This window comes from Globicephala melas, chromosome 1 (genome assembly GCF_963455315.2).
Source record: "Globicephala melas chromosome 1, mGloMel1.2, whole genome shotgun sequence".
Lineage (NCBI taxonomy): Eukaryota > Metazoa > Chordata > Mammalia > Artiodactyla > Delphinidae > Globicephala > Globicephala melas.
Genome location: NC_083314.1, coordinates 46,183,412 through 46,205,966, shown reverse-complemented (window position 1 = coordinate 46,205,966; position 22,555 = coordinate 46,183,412). Strand labels below are relative to the sequence as shown.

The window sequence follows — 22,555 nt, the reverse complement described above, 5'->3', positions numbered from 1 at the left end:
TGGAGAGGACAAGGAGGGGCTAAAACTTCACAGTAACAAACAGAGCAGCTTTCCCCTGCACCTACACTTTTTCCTCCTGAACCTGAGACAGCTAGCCATAGGGGGCTGGTCCAAGATTGGGTGTTCAAAATTCCAGCCAAACATCATTCCATCTCAGCACAATTGACACTATCTACTCAGATGTACATCTTGATGTAGCTTTGAAATTTTATGTTTATCCTGCTTTGGAGGGCTATATTATATATAACAACATCAGAAAAAATAATACCCCAGCATGTAACATTTACTGAGTCCTTGGCATATGATATCAATATTTTTCACATTTATGAAGTGTATTGGATACTTTATATATCTATATGCTTAATCAGTTAAAAATAAAAGACTGACTAATATTTTTCTTGTACTCATTAAAGTTAGGTCTAAGTCTTATAAACTGTTCTTGTGTGGTGTGCATAACCAACTAGAGCTCAGAGGAGTGGTCTGAGCTAGAGACAACAATTTGGGTATCATGTATAAATGTATGATAATTAAAGGTATAGGGATAGATCATATGCTCTGGAGAGTGATAAAAGGAGAGAGCCTAGCTCAAAACTTTGAGGAATTTAATTTTTAATGGTTGAGTAGAAGATGATGAGCCTGAAAAGGCAGAGAAGGAGCACCCAGAGAGGTCACAGGAACACTGGGAGGATGTTACACACAGGAAGGTATGTGTCAGCTGTCTGAAAGCTTGCAATTCTCATAACACACTTTGCTTTGGGGGAGTCTAACTCCTAATAAAGTACCTGTCATTTAATTAAAAATTATCATTAAGCAGGTGGTCCTGAAATTGCGCTTGACACTAGATAAATAGTTCTCATTCAGATGTACCTGCAACACTGGAAGGATGTAGATTTTTGCATTATTAAGATGTTGTGTCTTCATCAAAATTAGTTTATTCCAATTCTTGCATTCCCCCTCCGAGTGTGGCATATCCTTTCCAGTTACCCTATTATTCATCTATGGCTTTTTGGCATTCTAGTAGTAAATTTGAATATTTGATGTCAGTGAAACTTGATGATAAACACTGTACAAATAAAGTTGAATTATTATTGCAGCATTCCTGGGAATGAGGTTATTTCTTATTTTTGTGTTTAATGCTAGTGGCAGTAAATTCCCAATGAATTTTTATTGCTTTAGACTCAGCAACAAATTTATTTTGCTCATTCATACATCAAATGTATGTTAAGTGCCTACTATATGCCAGACACTGGGAGCGTTAAGACACGTCAGGCATGATTTTCAAGCTTTGGTATGCATTGGAACCACCTGGAAAACTTGTGAAAAATACATATGCCCCAATGCATATGTATTTACAAAAATGAGGTAAATACAAAATTAGGTAAATACCAAAATGAGATATTACTATACCCCCTCATATTCAGTCCAGGGTCGTTTCTGGGAATCTATATTTAACAAGCTCTCTGTGTGATTCTGGTGCACAACAAAGTTTTAGAACTATTGTTCTATGTAAAAACATTTATAGTGAAAACTTAAATATACTAAAATGTAAGAGGTGTCAGATAGAAGTATACATGGGGTAGAGTGTATATTAAATTTTATTATATTTGTATCTTCCTATAGCAGTAGACTGTACACTCAACAATATTATTGCAAATTTTCAGCTATAGTGGAATTTTTGTTTGGTCTTTAAATCCTTAGCAATATGTTTATTTTCATTAATATTGCAGAAAATTTTAATGTCCTTATAACTGATCATAAAGGTAAGAGCATGCTGTAAACATACGAATATCATTATATCCATGCATACAACTTCCTTTAGTAGGAATGAGGAAAGCATCTGGCAGTTCTTACTTAAATGCTGGAGAGCATATTCTGTGGCCATTATAGGACTGGTCCTGTTATAAATGAAAGGGTTCTTTCCTTTTCTTTTATTCCTTTGTCTACTGGGCTCTTTTGCAGCCAGTTGGTACAAACAGCATTAGAGGAGTATCAGCAGTTTCTAAAACACTCACAATAATGCAAAGTGCAAAACTCTGAGTCTTGCATTGAGGAAAATAAGCTTTCTTTTAAAGAATAATTGGTGTTTTCTTCTTAAGAGGAGGCACTCAGTTACTGTGCCATTCACAAAGAAACTTAGGCTGTGAGGGATGGATCAACTCCACTTTTATTGTAGGGAAGCTGTGATGTTCCTTGACTACAAGATTTAATAGGAAGAGATGTAGGTTAGAAGCAACTATTTAACAAGTCTGATTCAAAATTGAGTGAAAACAGCACAGGAAATTTGAAAAAAATTCTAGAATTTTTTCCAAATGTCAATTCAAAATGTCTCCTGGTCTCTTGAAATAGCTTCAAGAAGCTCAATATGGTGGCTGCTGATCCCCAAAATTCTTGATTTTCCTCTCTTTCCTGGGAACACAGGTAAACTACACGTCCGAGCCTCCTTTACATTCTCTATATGGTCATATACTAAGTTATAGCCAATGGAATATGAGTGGAAGTTATGTGTGATAGATAGATAGATAGATAGATAGATAGATAGATAGACCTCTTCTAGGCTTGACCCATAAAAACTTCCCACTGTGGTTCTCCATGCCCCTTTCTGTCTACGGGATGATGACACCCAGGCAAACTTGAAAGCCACAAATTGAAAACTGCAGGGCTTCTGTCAGCCTGGGTTCTTAAATGACTGTATGGAGCAGGGACATCCCACCCCCACTCCTCCCCATCCCAATGCCAATGGACTTTGCTTGAGAGAAAAACAACCCTTCACCCTGTTAAGGCTCTGAAGCATTGGGGTTAGTCTGTAACAGCAGTTAGCCTACTTTAATACAGGATGTAAGAATACGGGCAAGTCTGTACCATGAGACCATGCACTACCTATTATTTCTGGAGCCAGAGTCCTGAACATAGTCCCATAATTCTCCTGCAGAGGTTGCCTTTACCATAATCCCCCTGACAAAATTCTGTAGAAAAGACTCTTCTAGCTCCAGGGGGCAGTACTTAGGCTGTCAGGAGTATTCTAGTCCTGCAAGGACAGTTCAAAGCGAACATTTCTCTTGGTCAGTGGGACATGGTCCTAGCAGCACACAGAGTGTGAAATACACGGAAATTCTCACTTCAGAATTTGGAGACAACGGGATTGGATAGAAGGAAACCAGAGGCACAGCCACAATGGAGCATGACACGCATGCAGAGAACCAGAGCACAGGACCACCTGCTAGGTCCCTTAATGGCACTTGCCACAGACTGGCAGGTATTGTCATTACAATTTAAGAGAAAATCCTCCTGGCTTTTAAAAAGTTTTACTGCGTGGAAGTCAGATAGCAAATTTCACGATGTTCGAAGTCCTAGTCCTTAGGAAAAGATAGATTTGCCTTCCCTTTTAAGATAATGACCGAGCCCCTCCAGATTGTCTCCTTCCTCTCCCAGCAGCCAGCCTTTCACACACCAGCACCCTTCCCACGGTGATGGCTTTCCACTGGGTAGCTATTTATGGCATCGCCCATTCCAAATACAATCTCGGTGGATATAGGAACTACTTAAGAATTTGCAACCTGACTTTATTTTTAATTTTGGCTTGGTTTTTATCCGAAATGTTCCTCCAAGCCTTAATGCTCTTCAGCCATTTTACAATAAGTACCTCTCTCTCCTTCCTAGTCCATTAAATAAAATAGCCACCATCCAAGCAACAGTTATTCTGTACAAGGCACTGGGCATGGCCTTTACCTACATTACATTACTTAATCGTCACAGGAGAGTATTATTGTTATCCCATTTTGCATATGAAGAAACTGAGGCAGCAAAAGGTTAAATAATTTGGCCAAGCTCACATAACTAGTAAGGGGCAAAACCAGGGTTCAAACCTGAGCACTCTAGCCACAAACCTCCAACCTTAACCACTGTACTCTACTGCCTCTATTTCTATTTCAATTTTTGCTCATGGAAGACATCTCTTGAGAGAGTAGTTGATCCTTCAGAAGGAAGATAAATAATTCCAGTTCATCAGAACTTCTTCTCTGCACCTTTGTTTTTTTTTCATTCCAGCACTTGTGGAATTTGGGAACCTCTTACCATGGTACCAGTGTTCACTCTCTGAGGTACCTCCCTTCTCTAAATCTTAGCAGTTCTCTGGCATGGCGAGATCCTGGGGCTGTTGCCACAGTCTTCCGGAAAAGAGAAGCTTCTTGGCTGCAGCATGTTCTTAACGCTCAGAAGAGCTGCACTGAGGGGCCAATCTGTCGCTGTGTCTATATTTAACACCATATGCCAAGAATATTTCAAACTGCCTATTTTAGTACATGCCATTTCGTGCAAATGCGACTGCTCCACCACTACTAGTTCGTGGGAAACCAAGGGCATTGGTGGGATAGGGAGTTTCTGCTCTTTATGTTAAGTGTTGTGAGTCGGCCCTTCAGGCAACCTTCCAATGAGACAAGGGAGAGGATGGAGGGAGGGTTTTCCCAGGGTGTTAGTCCCAGGGGTCCACACTTGTAGGGGCTCAAAAGCGATCCAGGGGTGGCAGCTGCCGAGGAGGCGGGGGGGGGTTCTGGATTGGGGGAGGAAACGTAAAAAGCCCAAGGCTTTTATACAGCATCCCTGAGGCAACATGCTGGCCTTTCCCATTTCAGAGCTCCCCATTCCAGCTCCATAAATCACTGGGCAAACTCTTCCAGCCTTAACCAACCCTGTGCAGCCTTTGTGATCCATCTCAGGGAAAGACAAGGGCTCCCGTTTACAGAGGGCTTCAGTTTTCAGTGTTGGCTTGTACAAGCATCAGTTCAACTCGTCCATATGACATCCTTATGAGGGAGGTTCTAGTCTTAGTTCCACCTTACAGCCAAGGAAACTGAGGCTTGGAGAGGCTTAGGGACTTGCAGAGTTAGAATCTGAGCTCGGGCTCTCTGAAGCCAGACCATGATCTTAACTATTGTTATCATACTGACCAGTTCTAAATCCCCTACCCAATCAGTCTCTCTGCAATAGACACTGTATTTTTTGCATATTATTTCCACCTGCAGCTTATTTTCCAGAATCAATGCTTAACTGTATTTGAGAGGTTCTGACCATAGGTTTGTTATCAAGCCCCACTGTGACTGTGTTGACTTCCCTAAAAACCCCTCCCAGACTGGGCCCAGAAACAGCCCAGGGAGGTGGGGGGCTCTTGGTTTTGCCCTCAGCCTTGAGTAAGAACTGCTTGGAGGAAGCAGTTGAACAGCCTTATGAGAGCCTGCCCCAGCTGCATAGAGGTGCATAGAGATGTATGGAATTCGTCCTTGTAGATGGCAAGAGCTGCTGGAAAAGGAAATGCTACCAGGGACTGGCGTGGGGCCGGAGCTGAGAAGACTGACAGTGGAGTGCAGTTCATTAACCCAGCTGTCCTGGGTGACTTATTTCTCTTCAGAGTGGCTGAATCCAGGCAAATTCTGAACTGTTATAATAGGAAAATATCAAAATATATGTGTACTTTTTTCTAAGCACAATTCCTGAGGATGACCAATCACCCTAGGATGAAAGTTAGAAGAGGTGGTTACATGCATGCTCTGGTGTTGTAGGTTGGAAACTGAGTCCTTGGGAAGTAGAGTGAGTGGTACAGAATAGAGATTAGAAATCAGAGCTTTTAACAGACAACTCCATATCCCATCTGTTTCAGTTGTTTATTCCTATATACCAAGCCACCCTTAAACTTAGTGGCTTAAAACAAAAACAATCATTTTATTATTACCTCCCATGGATGTTGGTGGGTGGCTGTCTGGCTAGGTGGTTCTCACTGGGGTCTCTCCTTCAGTTGCAGCTGGACAGTGGTTGGGGCTGGAGTCATTTCAAAGGCTTCTTCATGTATCTGGAAGTTGGTGCTGGCTGTGAACTGGGACCTCAGCTCGGCTGTGTGTCAGGACAGCTGTACATCATCTCTCCATGGGCCTGACTGTCCCCATAGGAAGAGAGCTGTGTTCCCAGAGGGAGAGACCCAAGAGAATGAGGCAAACACTATATCACCTTTTATGATCTAGCCTTAGAAGTCACGTAGTGTCATAGCATACTCCCATTGTGGTCGCAGGCCAGGCCAGATTCAAGAGGAGAGAATATAGACACATTCCTCAAAGGAAGGAGAATCAACATTTGTAAGAGGAGCATGTGAGATGGGATATATATTGTGGTGGCCATCTTTGAAAGATACAATCATCCATACCAATGACAATGGACTAGGGAACAACTTGGATTTGGGAGAAATTGGACGAGGTACTATAGCCAGTATTAAGTGCCGAGGGCTGGAAGGGCAGTGGAGAATCAAGACTCCAAGCAATTCCTTCCTACATTCAACAAGTGTTTACTGGGTACTTATGAGGTGCCAGAAACTGGGGATACAGCAGTGACAAGAGACAAGGCTCCAGCAGCTTTCATGTAATTTAGAGTCTGGTGGGGATGCGATGAACAACTGCTCAAATAAATACGGAAGTGCCACGAGGAACTATAAAGTTGGGTAAGAAGACTAGTAATATTGGGGCAGGGTGTCTATTTTAGGTAAAGAGCTTAGGGATGACCTCTCTGAGGTGGGGACATTTGAGCAGAGACTTAAATGGACGGAGTGAAGCATGCAAACATCTGGAGGAAAGGCATTCCAGCCTGGGGAAGAGCAAGGGCAAAGTCCCTACAGAAGGATAAACTTGAGTATTCAAGGTATAACAGGAAGCCCTGTGACTAGCATTTAGGGATTAAGTTGGAGAAGGGTAGGAAATGAGGTATAAGAAGTTACCAGTAGTTGGGGCAAAATCTATCACAAAACATTGCTTTTGCTGGTGTTTGGTTCCCTCGGTGTTAGGATGGTAGAACAAATCCTCCTCATTAGAAAGTATCCATCATGAATATAGGCTTCCTGTTTTCTAAACATAAATGACCATGTTTCCATTTGGGGCAGAGCTGACTGAATACGAATGTCAGAAAACATCTCTGACATGAATGTAGAAGCATCTGGCCGCCCTCAGGGTAACTTCCCACCACTTACCACAGTCAATCTGGTCTTTGTCAGGGCATCTTCCTTTTCAGAGGGTAACTATGACAACGGAGCATGATGCTGATGCTGTGGCTGTGCAGCAGCCCTCTATTTGCACACATGATGCTGTGGGAACACAGAACTGTGAATCAGGGTAATGTCGGCCTCTCTCTTTGTAGTGAACAAGTTATCTGCTATTTGATTCAATTAATGTTTTTTTACTCACTTTGTTTTTACTATGACTCTCTCATAACAAAATGATTAACATGTCCTATAATCTGTAACGTCATTTCCCAAATTTATTTGATCAAGTTTTCTGTTGCTGCTGTAACAAATCACCACAAACTTAACAGCTCAAAAAACACAAATGTATTATCTTACAGTCTGTAGATCAGAAGTCTGATGTGGGTCTCTACAGGCTAAAATGACAGTGTCAGCAGGGCTATGTCCTTTTCTTGAGGCTCAAGGGGAAGGTCCATTTCCTTGGTCATTCTAGTTCTTGGCAGAATTGAATTCCTTGTGGTTATAGGACCAAGGTCTCCATTTTCTTGCTGGCTGAGGGCCATTCCCAGCTTCTAAAGGCTGCCCAAATTCCTTAGCTCACGGCTCCGTCCTCTATCTTCAAAGCCAGCAATAGCAGGTCGAATAACTCTCACACCTTGAATCTCTCCTCCATCTTCTTCTGTCTCATCTCTCTCTGACCACAGCCAGGGAAGATTTTTAACTTTTAAGAACTCATGTGATTAGACTGGGCCCACCTGGATAATCCAGGGTGTTCTTTCCACCTGAAGATCCATGCCCTTAGTCACATCGGCAAAGTTCCATTTACCATGTAAGGCAACACAGTCACATGTTCCATGGATTAGAGTGTGGACATCTTTGGGAGAGTCATTCCCTACCACAACCTTCATTCCCCAACCCCATTAAACTAGAGTTTAATGCAATGGAGTTTGGGAAGCCCTGTGGTAGAGGTATCCAGAGGGTTGATTCTTGACAGGAAAGAAACTATTTCTTGAGGGGCTGTTGCAACAGCCAAAGCACTGGGCGAGCACAAGACCAGGTGAGGTTGGATTCCTCCACGTGGTTGGCGCAGGGTGGGGGGGCAGAGGAATAAGGTTTCAGTGATGGGTTTAAGCTTCTTGCTTACCTCGAGTATGAATCAGGTAGATTTTTCTGATTAGGCTTGTCTGTCAAGAACTTCTGCCTCTAATGCCAGAAAGGAGAGGAAGGGACAGTTACTGCAGCAGGTGCTTTTCATGATCACCTCATATAACGGTCATGCTAACTTGTGAAGGTGAACCCTGCATTTGAAGCTACATGAGGCAGATTCATTTGGTGCCTCACTCAGTTCCCCTTTACTGGGCTGGTGCACCCGTCCACAGAGGTGGTGAACTAACAGCTCCCAGCTCCCCCCTTTCTCTAGAAATTACCCTTACAGCTGATGGGGGCTGCCTCAGCTTTGAGGTTATGCCACCGACCACCTCCTCGCTCAGCGGGCGCACGCACACACACACACACACACACACCCTCCCAACCACAAAAGTCTGGCCCTCTTGCCTCATGGTGGGGACATTTCTGTGATGCTCCAGAGTCCTCTGGGGATCAACTTCTTCCTCGCTTTACTCTTTTCCCTTCACTTTTCTGCTTCCCTTCTTCCCTTACAAGTTTTTCCTGAATAAATCACGTGTTCCCAAACCCCTACCTCTGGCAGTACTTCCACAGAGCCCAACCTAAGATGTAATAAAAAATTAATTCAAATATCGGGACCCACAAAATGGAGGCTGCCCGAGCGGTGGGGGTCCACATCACAGATCTAAATGAAAGTCAGTTCCCACTCACAAGAAATGCCTCACTGTCAAGGACACCTAACATACACCAGTCACAGTCCTCCAACTCAGCTTTAGCTGGCTCCCCTCACCCTGGAAAACAAGACCTGCTAGCCTTAATACCGGACCTGCTAGCCAATCATGCCATTTCCTTGTTGCCTCTTCTAACTCTCTATAAAACGTAGCCCTCGCTTTTTTGCAGGTTCTTGGGCTAGACTCAGACAGCGCCAAGAAAAAAACAGGAGAAAATGCTGCTATCGCCCCTGGTACCTGCCCCTTTCCGGATATGTAGTTGAATAAATCAAATGAAGTTTGATTATTTCTTTGTAGAAGTGGGGCGGGAATTATGTGTAGGATTCTAAAGACTAAGTTTATAGGAAAGGACAAGCAGTGAGAGTGGAGAATAAGTATGAATTCAATGGTCCCTCTCACTGTAAGCTCCGTGGGGGTAGGGGGCTGTGTTCATCTCATGCACACTGTATCCCTGCGCCCAGCACAGGAGCTGAAACGTGGCAGATCTGCAGCAGTAAGTGAAGGAAGTTGAGAGAAGGCAACCGGTGAGGTTTCTGTAAGTCCGGAGGTTAAGCCAGGAGAAAGTTGGGGAAAGAGGATCTGTTCTCCGTAGCACATGCTCCTCTGCACCCTTCCAAGCCCTTCTGTGATGACCTCACCTTTCCCGGGAACCTGCTCATAGTTCCCAGGAAGCTGTGGACTCAGGCCCTCACCCAGAAAGTGGCACTTCCGGTCAGCCCCTCCTCCGCCTACACCGGGATGGAGTGTCCCAGCTGCTCCTTAACCTAGGACAATGCTCCGCCCTTCAGAGATCTAGTGGACCCTTGGGTTAGACTTAAATTAGGTTTATTAATATATATATATATTTTTTTTATTTTTATTTTTGCGGTACGCGGGCCTCTCACTGTTGTGGCCTCTCCCGTTGCGGAGCACAGGCTCCGGACGCACAGGCTCAGCGGCCATGGCTCGTGGGCCCAGCCGCTCCGCGGCATGTGGGGTCTTCCCGGACCGGGGCACGAACCCGTGTCCCCTGCATCGGCAGGCGGAATCTCAACCACTGCACCACCAGGGAAGCCCTATTAATATATTATTTAAATCTGTACATCAAAAAACTAGGTAGTATTAACCCATGTTACCTTAGTGCTCATATAAGACTAAAACAAATTTATGATCTAAACACCAAAAAAGTCACAAAACCAGTAAAATGAGCATTAATAACATTAATGAAATGTGACATCATATTGTTTTCCTAAAACCAAGTCTGTATTCCCAGCACAGTGTGGTCCTAACTGTCCAAGCCCAGCTCTTTCCCAGTCAGCCCATCTGTATTATCCTGGACCAAGTGCAGGCATCCTCTCTTGCACACAGCTTTTCTCTCTTCCTACCACCTCTAAACCTACTTTTGGATAAAATGCACCCTGCTGTTTATTAGCTTCCAGCAGATGCAAACACATTTATATGTTAAGCCCACCTCTCTCTATTCCTCATTAGAGGAAAATAAATGAAGTGGCTTTACTTGGCATTAACGTGATCCCAGACACAAACTGGAGGCTGCAGTCATGCAGTGACTGTGGATTATACGTTGGATATTCAGATTATTTAGAATATGTGTGCTTATAAGAATATATATCATATTTATTATATATACATGATATATATGTATGTATACATATGCATTTATGTACATGAAATAATCGTCAAGTTTTAGTTTTAAAATAAAAAAGTAAAACATTCTCTTAGAAAATTTGTGGCCCCTTGAGGAACAACACTGTTTTAGGCATAGCCTCATCTGGAATGCTGCATCTCTGTATGTGCTATTATTTCTCCTTCTGCCATACCCGTGCATTCGGTCATGCCCAAGAAATAAAATTAATTTTCTTTACCTCCCCTGTTTGCGTATCCAATCATCATCCTTATTTATTCATCTATTCTAGAACAACCAATCAGCCACATTAAGCATGTATCATAACCACTCGAGACTTCACAAGAACTCTGCAAAGTAGATATTATTATTATTCTTGTTATGGTACCAGTTTAAAAATGAAAAATCTGGAGCTCAGTGAGTTTGAGACTTGGGTTGCATTGGAAGTAGGGCTTTGATTCAGTTCTGCCTGACCTCAGATCCCACACTCTTATTCTTCACTGTATCCCCAAGGTATTGAAAAGTGTGTGGTACATAATCAGTACTCAGCAAATATCTTTTGAATGAATACAATAACAGTGAACTGTTTCCATTGTGCCAGTTGCCTCTACTCACAGCCCCACAGGAGCTGGACTCCACTATAGACCCGACATAGACCCTGTATGTTTCTCCTTTACAGGCAGCAAGGCCCTGCAGAGTAGAAACTAAGGATCCCTACCTGGGAATCCCCATCATGCCTGGCACGTAGTAGGTGCCTAAATATTTATTAATCAGAATTGGCTCGAGCTCTTAGGTAGTCATGGCCCAGCCTGGGATCTTTCTTCAAGGTTAACTTAGAATTAGAAAAAAGACCTTGAGGAAGAGAGTGGGTTTCTGACGACTCCAGAAAGGCACCACCAGCAGCCTTGGTAAAGGAATGGGAAGCTTTGGCAACTTCCTTCTAAGGTTGGACTCCAAGCCCTACTACGTAATGAACGCAAAAGCATGTGATTCAGAGAGCAGCAGAACCATGGAGCAGCATGCCAGGTTTAGAGTCATTGAAGCAAGTGGTGTAAATGATGAAATTTAAAAGGCAGAGACCTTTTTAGAAAAAGCCAGGGTGCACAGAAGTGACAGCATTGCAAGCTGGGTGGAAATGACAAATCTTCCCCATTCCCCTTGCAGGAGGGCCTTGGAGAATGGCTTTTTAAATGCCCTTTTAAGTCGCTGAAGGAGCCGTCAGGGGGATCAGCTAAGGCTGGGAAGTTCCTCGTGATCATCTGCAGCATAACTGAGGTTCCCACATTCTTTCTGCCCCGGCTGCTCCTCGGGTCAGATAAAATGCACCGGGGGCTCACGGTTCATCTGTGTTTACATTTTCCCCTCTTTGCTGTCCTTGTTCTTCTGCTCACCCCAAATCACCAGGCTCTTGCTGCCCCTATTTCAACAGGAAACTTTCTTTCCCCCCAGACTGTTTACAGCTTCCTCTCCATGCAGTTTTCCAGCCAGTGGAAGCCTGGCCCTTACTGGTTTGCGGCGGGTTTATGGTGGGTTTGCGGTGGGCACCCACTGAGCAGCAGGCAGCTTGACCTGAGCGTGTTCTCTCCTCACCCACTTGCTTGGGGTGGGGGGGATGGACAGGGCCTCCTTGTGCTTCTGGAGGAGTCCCCAAACGTCTGATAAATTGCAGGGTGTTTTCAGTGACTGGGTACCTTTCCAGAGCTGGTGCATCTTTCCCTACCTCAATGAGATGGGTCGGAGAGGGGGAAGGAATTGACATCATGCGTAACCATCCACGCCAGACATTGGACCAGGGACCCAATGGACATTAGCTGGAATTCTCACAGCCACCTGGCAGGCTCAGTTCTGTCTTCACTCGGCAGATCAGGGACCCCAGATTCACCAGAGACACAGCTAGGGTGTCAGAGAGTCAGGACTCAATTCTAGGTCCCGGGCCCCAGAGCCCAAGCGCTTTTCACTTGAATACGCGGGAGGGACTTTGGCTTCTCCCCTGACACCCACACTCGCAGAAGGGAGCCTGCTCTCCCTCTCTCCCGACCCATCGCTGATTCATGCAGAAATTATAATAAAGTCAGGATTTGTAAAGTTTCATTCGCCAGCTCTTCTCAGGTACACTTCAGTTCAAACACAGTTTGGGTTCCTGCCAGAGTCTCCAGCATACTTCCAATTTCATGCAAAGTCACCTTTTCTGATAAGTTCATTTTGTTACATTTATGACTAAGTATGATTTCACTTTATACCATTTTAAGGCATCTCCTGTATGCAAATTCAGAAACCAGAGGAAAACTGTTTTTGTTAGATGCCATGCCCTGATTTTTGGATCAGAAAATGCATCCCCTCCCCAAGCTCTGCACCATGTCTTATCATCATCGTGGTAATCATCGTGGCTTAGTTTTCCTTTTAGCAGCATTTTTTATTTTTAAGTTCTCTGTTCCAGGCACTGGAAGAACTGTTGTGTATCCCTCATTGCAGGTGCAGCACCAGAATATCCCAGCCCCTTCTCCAAACAGATTCTTGACCACGCAGTCTCAGCCTCCCGCTCCATACTAAGAGTTAAGATGCTTTTCTCAATCCTGTAGCAGATGGAACAGCTGCTCCTGCCTGAGGATCCCCTTCCCAACCCCCGTTCCAGGGAAATGTGTGTGGTGGGGGGAACCCCAGTGGAGGATGAGGTTGCTCTGTCTTGGCACCAAAAAGAAAGTCCTGCCCTTCCCTGGTGGGCCTCCTCCAGACTGGCTACCCTCCCTCCCCAAGGATGAAGCTCCAAGTGGTACCTCCAGCCCTGCCGGAACCCACTCTTTCCAAACCACTGAGTCATTTCCCCTCAAGGACTTTCTCATTAAAACCTTCCTGTTTGCTTTAGCTCTGGAGCTCCGTTCTGAGTTACTGTTTCCTTCCCCATCCCCACTGAGCTGGAATTAATGGCCCGGCACCTTTCAGCTCTCCCTCCCTTTGCAGTTTTCCTTCCCACTCTCATCTCTTGGCTGGAGTCTCCACACTTTGTACACATTTGTGCAAAGCCCCAGAGTTTCTAAAGCTGTGAGGGAAGATATTGTTTGGAGGATAAATTGGGAAGATGAGCATCTACGAAGAGGCACCAGGGAGAAAACCCTCTGACCAAGAGCTTGTCCCAGATCCATCTGACATAGCGAGCAGAGCAGTTGGCAATAGCAACCTTTGACTAATGGCCTCTGAGCTGCTGGACCTTGAGCAGCTGCTGAATCCCCTGGAAGGCAGCTGTGGTCTCCTCAGAGCCCTGGTTAGGAGCGTTGCATGCACGTCTGAGACCTGCTGACCAGGGGATAGTTTGCTGTGTGGTCAGTAGCCACAAAGCAGGACTCCGTGGGGCAGTAGAGGCCAGAAGACATCGGCCCTTTCTGGTTCAGTGATGGAGTGATGGGAAGAGAGTACAGAAAGAGAAAAGAAATGGTCATAGTAAACAGTGCACCTTAGTTCCTCTTCTATCAGTCTTAACTTTTTAGGGAGGCTGTTCTCTGTTCCAGGCACATGGAGAACCGTTTTATATTTCTCATTTCAGGCCAAAAATATTCCGCCCCTTCTCCAAACAGATTCTTGATTGAATAGAATGTCACGGGCTGTACTAAGAACAGTGTCCTTTGTGCCCTGTATTGAGTAAAAGTTCATTGAAGCAAGTCAAGCTGAAGTTCAAAAAGTGTACGTGACAGAAGAGAAGGGCCAAAAACTCGTCTGCTGACTCAAAACCTTTTATTGTTTATTCATTCCATCACAGTGTCGTTATGAAAAGCTTTGGGGAGATTTTCCTGGGGTGATGGGTCCACCCCTCAAGTCCCATCACATTGACAATCCCCTGCCCCAGTAAGTGTGAGGCCCCCATAATCTAGTGACCGCTGATGTGGCTTTGCAGAACTCCAAAACACTGCCACTTGGAAAACCTGCTCTCAAAGTATGCTTATCGTTGCTCATCATCACCAGCTTGGTGACTTCCACAGAAGGTGAGAATTCCATGGTTTGGGTCCTGGCTCTCTTCCTGCTGATTCAGAGATCCTCCACAAGGCTCATCGGCCTTGTCTGCTGCTCGCCACGTTATTCCCTGCTCTGTGAACTTCTGCATCCTGTGCCATAAGTGATCCTTCCTTCTCTTCTCAGATTTTCAATCTCTGCATCCCTACTGACCTTTTCCAATTAGTCTACAAATTGCTTAACTCTCCATTTCCAAACAACTCTGTGTACTCTGCCTGCTTCATAAGCCCTTCCCTTTGCGTCCTCCAGGGGGCGCCACCCACACTGTATTCTGGGTACAGGAGTAGTTTCGAGGAGTTTCATTTACCCAGGATACAACCTGAATGCAACTCCTCCTCTTCCACCTCCTCGTGCAAAGATGGACACCGTTGCTTCCCTCCAGTTACTGTCCTGTGTTCTTCCTTCCTTCTAATACCATTCTTACAAGAGCCATCTCTGTTACTTGCCTTTCCACGTGCAGAAGTCTCCGAGGACTTCCTACTGTAATATCAGTGGCCTCCTTTTCATCCTCCCGCTCGCCTGTCTGTAGCGTATGATACACCTGACTTTTCCCTCCTTCTGGAAACACCCTTCTCCCCTGGCCTTCCTGCTTCTTCTGTTGTCTCCTGGCTCCTCGTCAGTCCCCGACCAGCTCTCCACCTCCAGTGTTCTCTCTGAAATCTTGATGTTTCTGAAGGCTATGTCCTCAGGCCTTTTTTTATTCTTCACAGTCCCTTCCCTGGACAGTTGCATTTACTCCCAGTTAATGATCTGAAACTTTCCATGTCAATACATCTTAATAATAACCAGTCCATATTTGATTATCTAAATCATCCCCCAAATGTCCTTTCTAGCTAGTTTGTTCAATGAGGAGCCAATTAGAGCATGTACATCACATATCCAATTTTAAGTCCTTTTTTAAAAAAGAGCAAGTATAGACATGATAGCATGCTTGTTAAACGGATTTGGCCAGTTATCTACAGAACATCCCATCTTCTGGATTTGACTAGGTGCTTCTTTGCAATATCATTTAGCTTGTTTCTCTAACCCACTTATTTTTTTATAAACTGGAAGGAAAAAGCAAAGGCATGATGATTCAATTTAAATCTTGTTACCTAGATTATGTCATAGATGTGGACTTTATATTGCATTTCATCAGAAGATACATATGTTCTGGTTGACTCACCACTGAGGATCCTAGCATTGAACCATCAATTAAGGCAAAAGGTAGTCTCATCCTTCCATTGTAGCATGATGTTTTCCCCATGTGACTAGCAAGTAAACGATGCGATGTTATTTTGGCAATATACAAATGTCCAGTGCCCCATCAGCCATATGCCTAATGCTTTCTATCACCAGTTTATACTCACTGCATAAGTCAATAATTCCATTAAGAGTTTAAAGTGATTATCAGCCAGGGTTCTTGGTAGGATATGGATGCCACACTCCAATTAATTAAAGGTTAATTAAGAACATTTTTAGGATGGAGCTATATACTGAGGTGTGGGCCATCAAGGGGTGGGTGATGAGTGCCAGGTGGGCAGCTGTTACCAGCCCTGGTCCTGAAGGGGCAGGAGAAGAAAGTGGTACTCCTGGTGCTGGGCAAGCTGCAGCCCTGGGAGGAGAGCTGCCCACCGGGAGGAGTGGCTGCTGACAGAGGAATGCAGTTATAATCCAGACCTTCACCTGGCAGGGCACTCAGATGAAATGAAACTTTTCTGACAACTTTATTTTCTGCTTCTTACCTGAAGCACAGTAGCAGGACAGGGGGTTACAGTTGAGGTGCTGGAGGCAGGTATGTCCTTTGAATAGCTGTTTCTGCACCAAGCTGACTATTGGTATTGAGAGCTATCAAGAGAAACAAAGTGGACAGCGCTCTCAGGTGGAGGTTGACCTCTGGTTGCCAAAGCACAGAGTGTATGTGGGGGGGGAGGTATCACATTTACAAAGGATAATTGTATTTGTCAGCAGGTCGGGGCCAAAGCTGTGTTGTCTCCCTGCAGGAAGCAATGAAAACAAGACGATGTTAGTCCCAGGGAAATACATCCTCACTCCTGAATAATTGTTTGTTTCAGCCCCCGGACACTTTTCATTCAAACGTGTAAATGCACAGAAGAGAGAAGTTAATGATCACTAACCTTTTACCATCTTGGGAGGAGCGACTTCTGGTGCTTAGTATCAGGAAACTTCTGAGGGAATGATTCCAGGTGCCCTTAGCTCAGGTAAGTTTCCTCAGCTTGGGAATAAAACACCCCTGCTTTCACTCACTGCAGGTTAAAAGAAATAGCACTGATAACGTGTGTCATGTCATTCAATCAAGTGTTGGAGCCTGAAGGCATGCTGGTTCTTCTGGTCCCTGGGGGAGGGTTCATTACTGAGTTCCTTCTCGCTGACAAGCGATTTGAATGTCCCCCTATTACATGGGATGCCAACAGCCTGGGGCTGAGAAAGAGAAGATTAGATTGATGGCTGCTCTATCACTTACCAACCAGGTGGCCTTGAGCGTGTTACTTGATCTCCCCAAACCAGTGTTTACATCCATAAAACAGTAATAATCATCATTCCCCTAGTTACAGGAGAAACAGCTGTCTTGAGGTAAGGTGTGTAAGAATGGATTCTAGAATCAAAAGACTGGAGCTTAAAATGTAGTTACGCTTCCTAGTGATTGTATAAAACTGGACAGTCACCTGTAAACCAGGTAAAACAGGGAAAGCAATGGAATTTTCCTCATAGATTATTTTAAAGATTAAATGCTGAAAAGCACCTAGCACAGTGCAGGCGAGGAATACGCACTCAAGGGTTCATGGTTATTAACATCAGCTGTCCCGGCTGCTGGTGCTAGGCAGGATGCCCTGGTGTGATGCCCTGTTTAACATCCTTGGGCAAAGCGGAGCCTGTGAATATGACGAGCGACCACTCCCATGGCTGTGGTACGTAATATGGCAAAAGGGAGGTCATGGGGTGGACCTGACCTAGTCAGGTTAAAAGCACAGAGCTTTCTCCGCTGGTCACAGGTGAGAAATCCTAGAAGTGGGCTCCTGCTGGCCTGGAAGAAAGTAAACATCCATGCTGTGAATAGCATGGGGACCACATGGCAAGGAATACCGATGTCCTCTGGGAGCTGAGTGTGATCCCCAGATGACAGCTAGCAAGGAAACGGGGAACGTATTCCTACGAGGTCATGAGAAACTGAATTCTGCCAACAACCCGACTGAGCTTGGAAGGGGACCCCACACCTCAGATGAGAACTCAGCCTGGCCGGTGCCCTAACTGCAGCCGTGTGATCCCCTGAGCAGGGATCCAGCAAAGCTGTGCTCAGACTTCTGATCCATGGAAAACGTAAGATAATAAGTTTGTGTTGTTTTAATCCACTTAGTTTGTGGTAATTTTTTCACAGCAATAGAAGACTAATATCCTACCTAGAGTTAATCAACACTACTGCTATTGTTCTTGCTGTGTCAGGTTCTGTTCCTAATTGCTGTCATCTGCAGCAGTACCTCGCTGCTTAAATCATGACATTGCAAGAATGGCAAGAGGTGCTTTTCTTCAACACACCCCCCTTAGACGGGAAGTATTCGCTCTGACTGTCTTCTGCTAATGGGCTGGTGATGGTCACGGGGAGGAGTGGCTTATCGACCTCTGTGGCTTTAGAAAGGCACACAAATATCATCAGAACTGAGTCTTTCCTGGAAGACTTGACTTATTATGTGAAAGTCCTTTTCTTCAGAGGCTTCCTTTTGACACTACAAGTTTCTCACCTACCAAGGCCTTCTCTGCACCATAGACCAAACGTAGCCAAATGATCTGTTGAAGAGTTTTTAGGTCCTCACTGAGCTTGCAGCATGTTGGGAAAGGCAGATATTAAACAAGTAATTGCACGAACATAGGAGTATAAACTGTATGGTGTGCCTTAAAGAATAACGAAGTATCAGAGAAACTTGAGCCTGGAGGTTCAGGGAAGGCTTTTCTTGAGGAGATGATCCTTGCCAGGAGACCAGGAGGATGAATAGGAGGTAACTCGGCCAAGGGATGATAAAGATGCTCTTCATCACAGGGAACAGCTCGTGTAAAGTCCCTGAGGCAGGAGAGGTCATGGCCAGTTTAAGAAACGGCAAGACTAGTGAAGTAGCAAGGAGAATGAGGAGAAGAGTGTGTGTGAGTCGAAGGTGGGGAGGGAGCAGAGCTAGATCTTGCAGGTCCTGTTAGGCTTTGCTAAGGATTTCAGTCTCAGTCAGGCTTTCCCTTTTAAGAGAGCACCCCAGCTGGGATGGAGGGAAGGGATCGTAGGGAGAAAGACAGATGTGAAAATACTAGTTGGGAAGCAATTGCAACTATCCAGACAGGAGTTCAGGGTGGCTGTGACAGAGATCATTATGTGGACAAGGAGAGAAGTTAGATAAAACTAATCTAATTTGGGGAGCCTTAACTTTGCCAGTTTTAAAAATTAAGAAAACGTTTTCAGTCCACCCTACCATTTTGAAGAATTCACATTCATTCACTTACTTATTTGATAAATATGTATTGTGTTATTTTTATGTGCCAGGCACTGTTCTAAGCATGGTGATATAGTAATGAATAAAACAGGCAAAAATCCCCGTTCCCAAGGAGCTTGCAAGGGATTTAGATCATAAGCAAGAAAGATAAGGAACATATAAAATATATTTGTTAGCAAAAAATGCTAAGGAGAAAGTTAAAATTAAAAGAGGGAAATAGGAAGTGTTAGAATAAGATTGTATTATATATGGCCAGACAAGATCTCACTAAGAAGATGATATTTTTTTTCCTATCTTGATTAAACTTTTTTGTAATCGAAGTATAGCTTGATTTACAATGTTGTGTTAGTTTCAGGTGTACAGTACAGTAATTCAGTTGTACATGTAGATATACATATAGATATAGATATTCTTTTCAGATTCTTTTCCCTTATAGGTTATTACAAAATTTTGAATATAGTTCCTTGTGCTATACAATAGTTCCTTGTTGGTTATCTATTTTATATATAGTAGTGTGTAAATGTTAATACCAACCTCCTAATTTATCCTTTCCCCTTTGGTAACCATAAGTTTAGAAGGTGATATCCTACACTGTTGGTGGGAATGTAAATTGGTACAACCACTATGGAGAACAGTATGGAGGTTCCTTAAAAAACTTAAAATAGAACTACCATATGATCCAGCAATCTCACTCCTGGGCATATATCCAGAGAAAACCATAATTCGAAAGGATGCATGCACCCCAATGTTCATTGCAGCACTATTTACAATAGCCAAGACATGGAAGCAACCTAAATATCTATCGACAGAGGAATGGATAAAGAAGTTGTGGTACATATATGCAATGGAATATTACTCAGCCATAAAAAAGAATGAAATAATGCCATTTGGAGCAACATGGATGGACCTAGAGATTATCATACTAAGTGAAGTAACAGAGAAAGACAAGTATCATATGATATCACTCATATGTGGATGTGGAATCTAATTTTTAAAAAAAGATACAAATGAACTTATTTACAAAACAGAAGCAGACTTATAGATATCAAAAACAAACTTATGGTTACCAAAGAGAAAATTTCAGGGGGAGGGATAAATCAGGAGCTTGGGATGAACACACGCACACTACTATATATAAGACAGATGACCAATGGGGACCTACTGTATAGCACAGGGAACTCTACCCAGTATTCTGTGATACAGGGAGATCAGCTCAGTGCTTTGTGACCACCTATAGGGGTGGAATAAGGAGGATGGGAGGGAGATGCAAGATGGAGGAGATTTGGGGATATAGGTATATGTATAGCTGATTCACTTTGTTATAAAGCAGAAACTAACACACCATTGTAAAGCAATTATACTCCAATAAAGATGTTAAAAATAAAATTAAATTAAATTTTTAAAAATATTCTGTGATAACCTATATGAGAAAAGAATCTTAAAGAGAATGACTATATGTGTATGTATAGCTGAATCACTTTGTTGTGAAACTAACACAACATTATAAATCAACTATTCTCTAATAAAATTAAAATATTAAAAGATAGAATGAAATAAAATAAAATAAAACCTTTACCCACTATTGGTCAAGAAGACAGATCATGTAAAATTTTTTAATGTAAATTGAAATTAACATTTTGATGTAAATATATGATTTCTCATAGGAAAGATAAGTATCATTCTATGAATTTTTAATTTTCATATTTGTATACATAGACATAGTGTGTGTGTTCCAAATGATGATTAAAAAGGTGTTTTTTTTTTAATGTGGATCACAATTTTAAAAATTTGAAAGCCATTGCTTTACCTCATTGAATTGTTACAAAAATGCTGCAATAAAAACATTATTCCAGTTTTGCAGATGAGGAAACTTAGACTGAAAGAAATTAACTCAACTTCCTCAGCACTGTGGAAGTAGAGAAATTAGCATTCAAATTCAAGTAAAATGAATCCAAAGTCAATACTATGTCCACTGTTTCATACTCCCCTATATTCTACAACTAAATTCTAGACTCAAATTTTAAATGCTATGATACATATGAACGTCAAATTTCTTTTGGAAGATATTGTTGATGAATTTGTCTTTGTTACCCCAGTTGAAATCATGTCAGCAAAGCAAAACTAGATTTTAAGAAAAAAAAGTTTAGAAGGTTATATTTGAGTAAAGATCTGAGGGAGGTTAGGGATTAAGATGTGCAGATATTGGGGGGGCTGGGTCAAGGAAGAGTATTCTAGTCAGAGGGAACAGCAAGTACAAAAACTCTGAGGTAGAGATGTGACTAGTCTTTTCCAGAAGGCTACTATGACTGAAAAATGTATCAGTTATCTATTCCACAATAATGCTAAGTAACAAGCTACCTCAGACCCCAGTGTTGTATCATAGTAAACACTTAGTTTTACTCATGAGTCTGAAGATCACCTGGGTGTTTCTGCTGAGCTGAGCTGAGCTTAGCAGGGCTCATTCATGCCTCTGCAGTCAGTGGCAAGCCAGCATAGCTCTGATCTTGGGCTCTCTCACATGTGTTGAGACTTGGATAAGACAACTGGGTTGACTTAGCTCTGCTCCACATACCTGTGTGTCTCTCATCCTCCAGTAAGATGATATTCTGTTCTCATGCCTAGCAGGGAGGGTGGGGAGAAAGGTGAGGAGAGAAAGAAAGAAGAGCGGGAGAGACCGTAACAGGAGGAAAGGGAGAGAGGGGATGGAGAGAAAGAGAGAGAGAAACAGGGTGGGGAGAGGGAAGAAAAGAGAGAGCGTGCATGTACACAAGACCTCTTGAGCCCTGGGCTCAGAACTGAAACAACGGTACTTCTGCCGCATTCTGTTGGCCAGAGCAATTCATAAGACCAGCTTAGTTTCAAGGGGTCGGGAACAAACTTCACTTCTTCACGGGGAGAGCCTTGAAGTCACATTGCAAAGGATGTGAAAATAGGGAGGGGTGGAAAATTAGGACCGGTTTTTGCCGTGAATCTACCACATTGAGCTGGTAGGAGATAAGGCCAGAGAGGTAATGGGAATCGAGGTGGTATAGGGCCTTGCAGACCAGTGTAAGTCTTTTGGCTTTTACTCTGAGGTGAGAAGCCATTGGAGGGGTGCCAGGAGAGGAGTAACACAGCCTGACTTGTATTTTAATGGAATCACTCAGGCTGTCAGGTTGAGAGTAGACTGAAGAAGGGAAGGAGACCAGTGTGGAGGCTACTGCAGTGAACCAGGCAAGAAACGATGGCGACTTGGCCAGGAAAGTAGTCACAGAAGTGCTGACAAGTAGTCAGGTAATGGACATAATTTGAAGGGGGAATGGCCAGGATTTGCCTACAATGCAAATGTAGGATATAGAACGAAAGAAGAAAAACAGATGACTCCAAAGCACTGGCCAGTTAGTTACTCTAGAAAAACTGTGTTGCAGTGTACTGAGATGATTAAGGTTATGGGAAGAGTAAATTTCAGAGGAAATATTTTTCAAAAATCCTTAACTGCCTGACAGTTTCTTTCAGTACCTTGAGATGCAATTAAGTTAGACCAGAAGATATGACTTCAGTCAGAGCAGCCAGGGGCTCTCCTACAGTCCTTCCCTTGACCTTAGACACTGGTTCTCACAGATCCAGAGCTGGC

At 43.5% G+C, this 22,555-nt stretch overlaps 1 protein-coding gene across 6 annotated transcripts in view; it reads left to right on the top strand.

Annotated features, from left to right (window-relative positions):
* The window catches only part of TSEN15 (tRNA splicing endonuclease subunit 15), a 269,598-nt gene that overhangs the window by 77,295 nt on the left and 169,748 nt on the right, over positions 1–22,555 (top strand). For 5 of the 6 annotated variants that reach the window (XR_009563307.1, XR_009563305.1, XR_009563309.1 and 2 more), the window contains 2 exons: positions 16,525–16,671; positions 17,464–17,788. The gene's annotated coding sequence lies outside the window, so the exon portion shown is untranslated. The remainder of the gene's footprint in view (positions 1–16,524; positions 16,672–17,463; positions 17,789–22,555) is intronic. The other variant, XR_009563300.1, reaches the window with a different exon arrangement.